Source organism: Schistocerca piceifrons, chromosome 1 (genome assembly GCF_021461385.2).
Source record: "Schistocerca piceifrons isolate TAMUIC-IGC-003096 chromosome 1, iqSchPice1.1, whole genome shotgun sequence".
In the NCBI taxonomy this organism is placed as follows: Eukaryota; Metazoa; Arthropoda; class Insecta; order Orthoptera; family Acrididae; genus Schistocerca; species Schistocerca piceifrons.
In genome coordinates this window covers 912,082,839-912,091,870 of record NC_060138.1, presented here as the reverse complement: position 1 = coordinate 912,091,870, position 9,032 = coordinate 912,082,839, and the positions used below count along the sequence as shown (strand labels likewise).

The 9,032-nt window shown below is 44.5% G+C and overlaps 1 pseudogene; it reads right to left on the bottom strand.

The window, feature by feature from the left end:
* Positions 1-1,334: 1,334 nt before the first annotated feature.
* Positions 1,335-1,452, bottom strand: LOC124726023 (annotated as a pseudogene).
* Positions 1,453-9,032: the final 7,580 nt, after the last annotated feature.

Below are 9,032 nucleotides of genomic sequence, written 5' to 3'. Positions count from 1 at the left end.
ACGTTCCATAGGCGGTCGGGCAACGATAGGGTACGCACGGGAGGTAGGGCAGGCAAGGAATTGACACACTCGTCGCACGATGAGGAGTTTCCGCCGGATGGCGAGCGGCGGTTCCCCTGCCTCAGCACACAGACTGGGGATGGGACTGGTACGGAAGGCACCAGTGGCCAGCATTATACCCTCATGGTGTACTGCGTCAAGAATCTTCAGATACGAAGGCCTCGCTGAACCATACACGGTGCATCCATAGTCAAGACGCGACCGGACGAAAGCCCTATAAAACTGCACCAGACGCGCCCGATCTGCTCCCCAGGACCAATGGCTCAGACACTTCAAAATATTCAGCGCCTTCAGGGCCCGCACCTTGAGGTCTTTAAGGTGCAGCAACCACGACAACTTGGAATCAAAAGTGAGGCCCAGGAACCTCACAGTGTCTCTAAAAGGAAGAATGGTGTCCCTCAGACGCAATTTAGGGGAGGTAAAAAGACGTCGAGAACGATTAAAATGAACACACACACACACATTTGTCTGCAGAAAAGGTAAAACCCGTCTTCGCAGTCCATGCCTCTAATCGCTTTATCGTAAGCTACAATTGCCGACTAGCAGTGACAAGACCAGAGGAAGAACATAGAACAGCAAAATCGTCCACGAACAAGGAGCACTGGGCAGGACTCCGGATAGTGGACGTGATACTGTTAATGGCGACGGCAAAGAGGGTGACAGTTAAAACGCTTCCCTGAGGAACACCGTTCTCCTGCACGTACAAATCAGATAGCATATTACCAACCCGATATCGAAAGAGGCGGTGGGAAAGAAAGGGCCGAATGAAGATGGGGAGATGGCCACGAAAGCCCCACTGATGGAGTTGATTGAGGATAAGGCGGCGCCAAGTAGTGTCATACGCCTTATGAATGTCAAAGAATACACCTAGACAGTGCTGGTTACGTAGGACGGCCTGCTGGATGGCCGCCTCAACCAGGGTCAAGTTGTCTATAGTTGAACGACATCTCCGATAGCCACACTGAGAGTGGCTAAGGAGCTGCCGGTGGTGCTGAGGGAATTAGATTAGGACACGAGACACTTAAAGTAATAGATAAGTTTTGTTATTTAAATTAATAAACTAAACTCCATCCGAACAGGACTTGGAAGGGCCAACGGTGCCGACCGGCCGCTGTGTCATCCTCAACCCACAGGCGTCACTGGATGCGGATATGGAGGGGCACGTGGTCAGCACACCACTCTCCCGGCCGTTTGTCTGTTTACGAGGCCGGAGGCGCTACTTCTCGATCAAGTAGCTCCTCAGTTTGCCTCACAAGGGCTGAGTGCAGCCCACTTGCCAACAGCGCTCCACACACCGGATGGTCACCCGTCCAAGTGCTATCCCAGCCCGGCAGCGCTTAACTTCGGTGATCTGACGGGAACCGGTGTTACCACTGCGGCAAGGCCGTTGGCAAGTTTTGTTATTTAGGCAGCTAAATAACTGATGATGGCCAAAATAGAGAGGATGTAAAATGTGGATTGGCATCGGCAAGAAATGTTTCACTCAAGAAGAGAAATCTGTTAACATCGAATATAGATTTTAGTGTTAGAAAGTCTTTTTTGAAAGTGTTCGTAAGGGTGTAGCCGTGTGTGGAAGTGAAACGTGGACGATATAATGTTTAGACAAGAGTAGAATAGAAGCTTTTGAAATCTGTTGCTGGAGATTAGATGGGTAGATTACGTAACTAATGAGGAGATACCGAACAGAGGTGGGGAGAAAAGAAATTTGTGGCTCAACTTCACTAGAAGAAGTGATCGGTTGACAGGTCACCTTTCTGAGACATCAAGGGATCACCATTTTATTACTGGAGGGAAGTGGGCGGGACGGGAGGGGGGGGGAGGGGGGGATTCGTAGAGAGAGACCAAGAGATGAATGCAGTAAGCAGATTCAGAAGGTTGTAGGCTGCAGTAGTTATTCGGAGATGAAAATGCTTCCACAGGATAGCGTAGCACGGAGAGCTGCACCAAATCAGTCTTTGAACAGAAGGCCACAACAACATCCCGGAAATATTAATAAAAACAATATATTGAACCTTATTTCGGTTTCTTTGCAGTATGACGTGAAAATGAAAAAGTTTCCGTATTGAGAGTCGACCCACGGCACCCGAATTACCCTTCTACACTCTTTCCGCTCCGCCAGCCGTAGCCTGGAAACTAAGTTAACATAAATGGTTCATGCCTCGCGAGAACAGCGTCAAAAATGCTATTTTTTTCAGACGCTTACACGCACCTCATATCTATGTCTTAGCTGCTCCATTCAGCATTCCTCTAGGATTCTGTTATGTAGTATTGTCTGCGTCGATTGTGGTCATGCTATGGTACTATGACTAACGACTTTCTTTATGAATATAAAATTACTTTAAATACTTGAATAATAACGTAACAAAAAGTGTCACCTTCTGTAATCTCTGTCATATCGCAATGCCATCAAAGTCTCTAGGTTTGGTGTGGTTTAAAGCTTCGTCTAAAAGACTTTAATGTCCTGTCTGGTTACTTCCTTCTTCGTCTTAGTCCAGCATTTGTCTTTTCTGCATAACATTTGACTTTAAAAGTCTTGGGCTCTATAATGGATTCAAAGAAGGTATACGAAGGACGACTGTGATATTACTGATTCTCACTAAACCACGACGCTGAGTTCACTAGAACTCAATCGTGTTTACGCCTTTGTCATGCCGGTGTAAAACGACCGACATTGTCTAGCAACAATCGTAAAGCTGTCCGCTGTCTTTTTTTCCCCGAGAGTATTCCCCGTGACTGAGCGCTAAAAATATCCGTGAGCACAATATCGCACATAGCTGCGCCTGTGTAAAATCCTTGCCGCACGAATATCAAATACTTTCCTGTCTCTTCAAAACGTGTACAAATTGCAGTCTTGTTGCCATTAAATAGCATCTTTATGAAATTCCACCCACCTGGCTGGCCGGAGTGGTCGTGCGGTTCTAGGCGCTAAAGGCTGGAGCCGAGCGACTGCTCCGGTCGCAGGTTCGAATCCTGCCTCGGGCGTGAATGTGTGTGATGTCCTTAGGTTAGTTAGGTTTAATTAGTTAAGTTCTAGGCGACTGATGACCTCAGAAGTTAAGTCGCATAGTGCTCAGAGCCATTTGAACCATTTTGAACCACCCACCTGTCTAGTCTCTATGCACTTTCCCACAGCTGCATTCTGGTAATACATTCGCGTCTCTGGCAATGGTGTCCTTTTACCACAAATCTATTGCATTGCCTACGTAAATGACTACCGTGCACCCTTGGTATATACAATCTCTTTAGAGACTTAAGAACTTTACTATCACGCCTCTTGTAAATCAGAAGTTCGACGGTTGTGTGCATCAGAACTGTGTGAGTGAATTACTGTGATGTGCTCTCATGCAAACTGTGTATATTCAATGTATCGCTATATGATGGGCGAGCAAATTTTTCACATTATATATCGTGCCACGCAACGAGAATTTCCGTGTCAGAACTCGCAATACTAGTAGGCAGGCATTCAGCTTTAGCTTTTCTTGATGTTACCAACAAGTATTGCACGCTGAGTACCCATTTGATACTTCTAACTAAAAACATACATCAAAATTAAGGAAACGTAGTCTTGACAAGGAAATACACTTACGGAAAAAAATCGATAAAAATCAATTATGCAGAGTTATGAAATTTCGGGAATACATGTAAGTGATTAACATTGCAAGTTCACAGGTTAATGGAACAGCGACATAAGCCATTGCATATGTGAAATGCAATAACCGGTGTAACCGCCAGAGTGTTGACTGCAGACACGCAAACGTGCGTGCATTGTGCTGTACGGGTGCCGGATGTCAGTTGGTGGGGTGGAGTTCCAGACCTGTTCCACTTGGTCGGTCAATACAGGGTCGGTTAATGCTGTCCTTGGATGACACTGGAGTTTTCAGTAGATGATGTCCCATGTGTGCTCGATTGGAGACAGATCTGGTGATAGTGCAGGCCAAGGCAACATGTTACACTATTTAGAGCATGTTGAGTTACAACAGTGGTATGTGGGCGAGCGTTGTCCTACTGGAAATGGCCGGCCTGTGTGGAAGAGCGGTTCTAGGCGCGTCAGTCTGGAACCGCGCGACCGCTACGGCCGCAGATTCGAATCCTGCCTCGGGCATGGATGTGTGTGATGTGCTTAGGTTAGTTAGGTTTAAGTAGTTTTAGGTTCTAGGGGACTGATGACCTCAGATGTTAAGTCCCATAATTCTCAGAGTCATTTGAACCATTTGAACCTACTGGAAATGATTGGAACTCTCTTGATGAATGGCAGTGCGCCAGGTCGAATAAACAGGTTGACGTACAAATTTGCAGTCATGGTGCGTGGGGTAACCACGAAAGTGCTTCTGCTGTCATACGAAATCGCATCCGAGACTATAACTCCAGGAGTAGGTCCAGGGTGTCCAGCGCGCATACAGGTTGGTCGCAGGCTCTCGACTGGCCTCATCCTAACCAACACACAGCCGTCACTCACACCCAGTCAAAACCAGCTTTCAACAGAAAACACAAGAGTCCTCTACCCTGCCCTCCGATGAGCTCTCGCTTTACACCACTGAGGTCGCAAATGGCGGTGGTTAGGAGCCAGTGGAACGCACGTACAGGGCATCTGGCTCGGAGCTGTACTTGAAGTAACAGTTTGTTGTGTCACTGTGGTGCCAATTGCTGTTCAGATTGCAGCTGGAGATGCAGTATGATGCAGCAGAGCCACAGGCCGAACACAGTAGTCTTCCCTCTCCGTAGTGCAACGTGGCCGTCCTATGGAAGATCATCCGGCGGCATGTACAGTGGCTATATTCATGCCAAATCTTTCTCCAGTATCGCAGAAGGAACATCCAGCTTCTCGCACATGTACAGAAAGGAAAGTAGAGAGCGGTTCCTTTGATTTGTATGAAGCCAAGCGTTGCCCTCGACGCCACATTGACACCGAGCAAACGCTAAACGATAGCTACTTACTGCTGCTGCACGAAATGGACATTGTTAAGAAATACAACTAATCTACCCGACTAAAAGGAAACGCTAATGAAACAAAGTGTGGCAGATTTTTAGTTAAATACTTGCTTTAAAAGCTTTTAAATTAACTACTTTTCAAAAATTGGTTCAAATGGCTCTGTGCACTATGGGAGTTAGCTTCTGAGGTCATCAGTCCCCTAGAACGTAGAACTACTTAAACCTAACTAACCTATGGGCATCACACACATCCATGCCCGAGGCAGGATTCGAACCCGCGACCGTAGCGGTCGCGCGGTTCCATACTGAAGCGCCTAGAACCGCACGGCCACCCCGGTAGGCACTTTTCACATGTGTAAGCTGTGAACTACCACTGCTTTTAGTTTCAGTCGACAGTAAAGATACTTTCTATTGTAAACATCTGTTCTTTCCTTGCAGCAATTTTATTTTACTCCTTACTTTTTCCTTTCTGGGACTGCGAGCTGATAAATCAACATCACTTCCCACAGAAACAGCTGTTATTGAAAACTCTCCAGAAATTTCAATCTTTGTATCAGTACTAGAAATTTCGTTCATGTCTTCATCCTGAAAGTAACGCAAAAGTATTACTTTAAATAAAGCCAGCAGATTGATTAAATTTTAATTTACAAAAATTTTTTGAATTGGGCTCAGATCTATAAGTTCAGTCTAACATATAATGTAATATGAACCATATTCGTTTAATACATGACGATTGTTAAGTGCCTTAAGCGAACTTTTGTCAAACCTTGTTCTAAATATGTGCGCAGCTTTTCCATTATGTAACTGGTGTAGAACGTCCTCTTCATTATTCTCTTCCAGCAATGAGTACAACAATAAACAGCGATCGCTGGTTTGAGAAACGTGCACTTACTTCCACTAACTGTTCACGACTGGCAAGGCACCGCGCCTCCTCTTCTTCATCGATTCCCCCCTAGTTTACGGTATACGGAGGGCCCGGCCAGAAATGAAAGTGCCACGAGCGGCAGCTCCAGATGGCTGAGCGTTTAGAGAAACAATAGCATTTTTGGCGTAGGTCGGGTGAGGCGCGAGACAGTCATGTCAGCGTTGCTTTCAGGCAGTGGCTGGCGCAGCGCAAAAGATTCAGAAAGCTAATCCGAGGATCGCGAGATCGAAACGCTCCGTGAAACCTGTTTTACCTACTTTATTTTCAATGGCTGCATTACTTACACGAAAATAAACCGAACTAGTGCTTGCATTCATCAATATTTTCAAAAATACACGAAAAGAAAAGGCGAAAGCAAAATACAGAAATCAAGCTCTGGGAAACAGCCCTATAAAAAAAAAAAAAAAAACTTTTGACTCGTGTGTTGAAGCCCTACGCGCAGGAGAACAAATTTCTTCTGTTAACTGACTCGTTGGGAGTTGTATGACGAGATTTTTCAAGATGAAGAAGGTTTGTCGTCGTGCAGCGTTAAAGTGATATCTCCAAGTGCACAATGCTAGTGCAAACCTGCGATGACTGTTTTTATCGCCAGATAAAAATATCATCAAAAAACTTCAAAACAGCTCATACCTCACCGAGAGAAAAAAGGAAATCACGTCTCGAGAAAACTGCATCAAAATACGTTCTACTGTACAAGACCGACTATCTTCGCCAATGTTTGGCGTAATGACACTTTACTTGTTGATTGCTGCCAAAAAAACAGCCATGTAAATGTAAAAATGCAACGTCTATAACATGTGCAACGTGCCGAGAAAATGACTGACTTCCCTGTTTTTACGATAAGTGTCTCCCAAGCAGGAGTAAATCATCAACTGTACAATAACGAAAGCATCTACTTTTTTTACGCATAGTTCTTGTGTTCAGCTTACAATCGCTTCCTGGAAACTTATATGCAATTTCAAATTTTTCTTTGTCTTTCCTTTTCGCGCGTTTCACGAAATTATTAATCAATACAATACATTAAACATTACTTTTTTGTTTATACTGCAGTGTAAGTAACGTACAAATTGAAAATATAAAAGATAAAATAGTTTCAGTAGAAAAACTCGAAACTGCCATCCGCGGCTTATGCTCCACACAATTTCCGCTGTGTCACCCTTTGCTTGTAAACTGTGCAATCCCAAGTGGCTCATGCCACACCCAACGCCTGGCCACTTGGAGCTTCCACTTCCAGCACTTCCATTTCTGACCACGCCCCATACCGTACATTTGCACCACTTTGATGATGACGAGTAGGCACGGTCCCCCTATTGAACCGCAGGCTACTGGTGCGTGGCACTTTTCTCTGTACTATAGAGAGATGTGGCTTCCCTTCCAGCTTTAAAAGCATTTACGATATGTTAGCCCCAATCACTACACTACAACGACACCTACAGTGCACCAAACGTAGCGCCCCAGCGACCACACTTTTCATAGCAAACGCTTCAAATTTTATGCTACATTGAAAATTTAGTATCACAGTAACTACGACCCATATAGAAAAAATAGACGCTTCATCACCAAGCTATGATGTGAAACTATAAGACACGAAAGAAATCAGTTTTATATGCCACTCATTTTTCTCACAGTCGAATGAGAGAGATTAAACACAGTAGTGAAGAAGATGCGTAAATGCGAAAGAAATATTTTTTACTTTTTTTTAAAGGAAAGAGAGGACTTCTACATAAACTAACTCCTTCGAGTTGACTTAGCTTTGCTTCATTTGCATACAATATTTTTAGAGGTAAATGAGCATATAGTAAAAAAAAATCGGAGTACTCATTTTTCTTACGTACTGCCATCAGCCGTTTCTTGGGGACTGCTCGTTACTTTTCTGCGTAATCTGTGCTCTTACTTGTGTTCATTATATGTTTCTAATTTCAAACAACTGTGTACTTGTATGTACGTCCAGCCCAAACAAAATGCAACCATTCGCCCTTGGCTTCAAACAAAGCTATTTACTCGGCTTCAATATGGCAGACTTCTCGCATGCGCACTAAATTTTGGCTCGTGAGTTTCAGCTGAGATTCCTTTCTGTATACTCTCTCTTCTGCCCCTACTACACCACCTCGTTCAAACTCAATGACGTGTTGATAACGGCGTCTTTGTCGCCTTAGAAGCATTCTTGACTACGTCCAATCTCAGAAGTAAGTAACGCTCACGCCCGTTACAGGGTGTGTTTCAAGCAAACCTGACTTTTATCCTCTTAGTGGCGCTACAAGCACCAATCTTACGCGACTGGCGCGAAACTTGAACAGACGTCACCTTTCAGATGCAGAAACACTCTTACCAACTATCGTTTACGTCATACAACTTCTTCTTGTGTTGCGATTTTTTACGGCCCGTCAGTGCAATTATTTCTAATGAAGTTCAATAGCAGATGACATGGTCAATTATTTCTAATGAAGTTCAATAGGAGATGACATGGTTCTAAGGCATGCGGAAGTTGATATGTGAAAGCAACCGTCTGAAAATGGACATAATAATGGGGGTGGACAAAAATATGGAAACACAAAAACTACAAGACATTACCACGACTACTGTACGTAAACAGTTGGCCTTCAAGACAGCTTCCAGCAGTGTCCGAATGTATAAATACATGTTCTGTGTGGTTTTCAAAGGAATCTACACCATTATTCCTGCAAAATAGTGTCAAGTTCAGGTAACCGCTCTCTCCCAAGTAGACAATGAAAGCTCAATAATATTGAGATCTGGTGATTGTGGTGGCGATGGGAGAAGTGAAAATTCATCGTCATGCTCAGAAAACCAGCCCTGGACGAAGCGATCTTCGTGAGCAGGGGCCCTGTCGTCTTGTGTAAGAAGTATTGCTTCATAGGACTGACATTATCAGCCAAAATGGCCACACAATCCTTGAGAGTAATGTGATCTTCCAGAGAAACTATGAAGCCCATGGAATAAAACGATATGGCTGCCAAAATCATCACCGAACCCTCGCCATGTTTCACGCTCGGGACGTAAACTCCGCCAGAAGTTGGAAAAAGTGTGAAACAAGACTAATGCGACCAAATGACGTTCTTCCGTTGGTCCATAGTCCAGGTTTTATGACTTCGGCACCAGG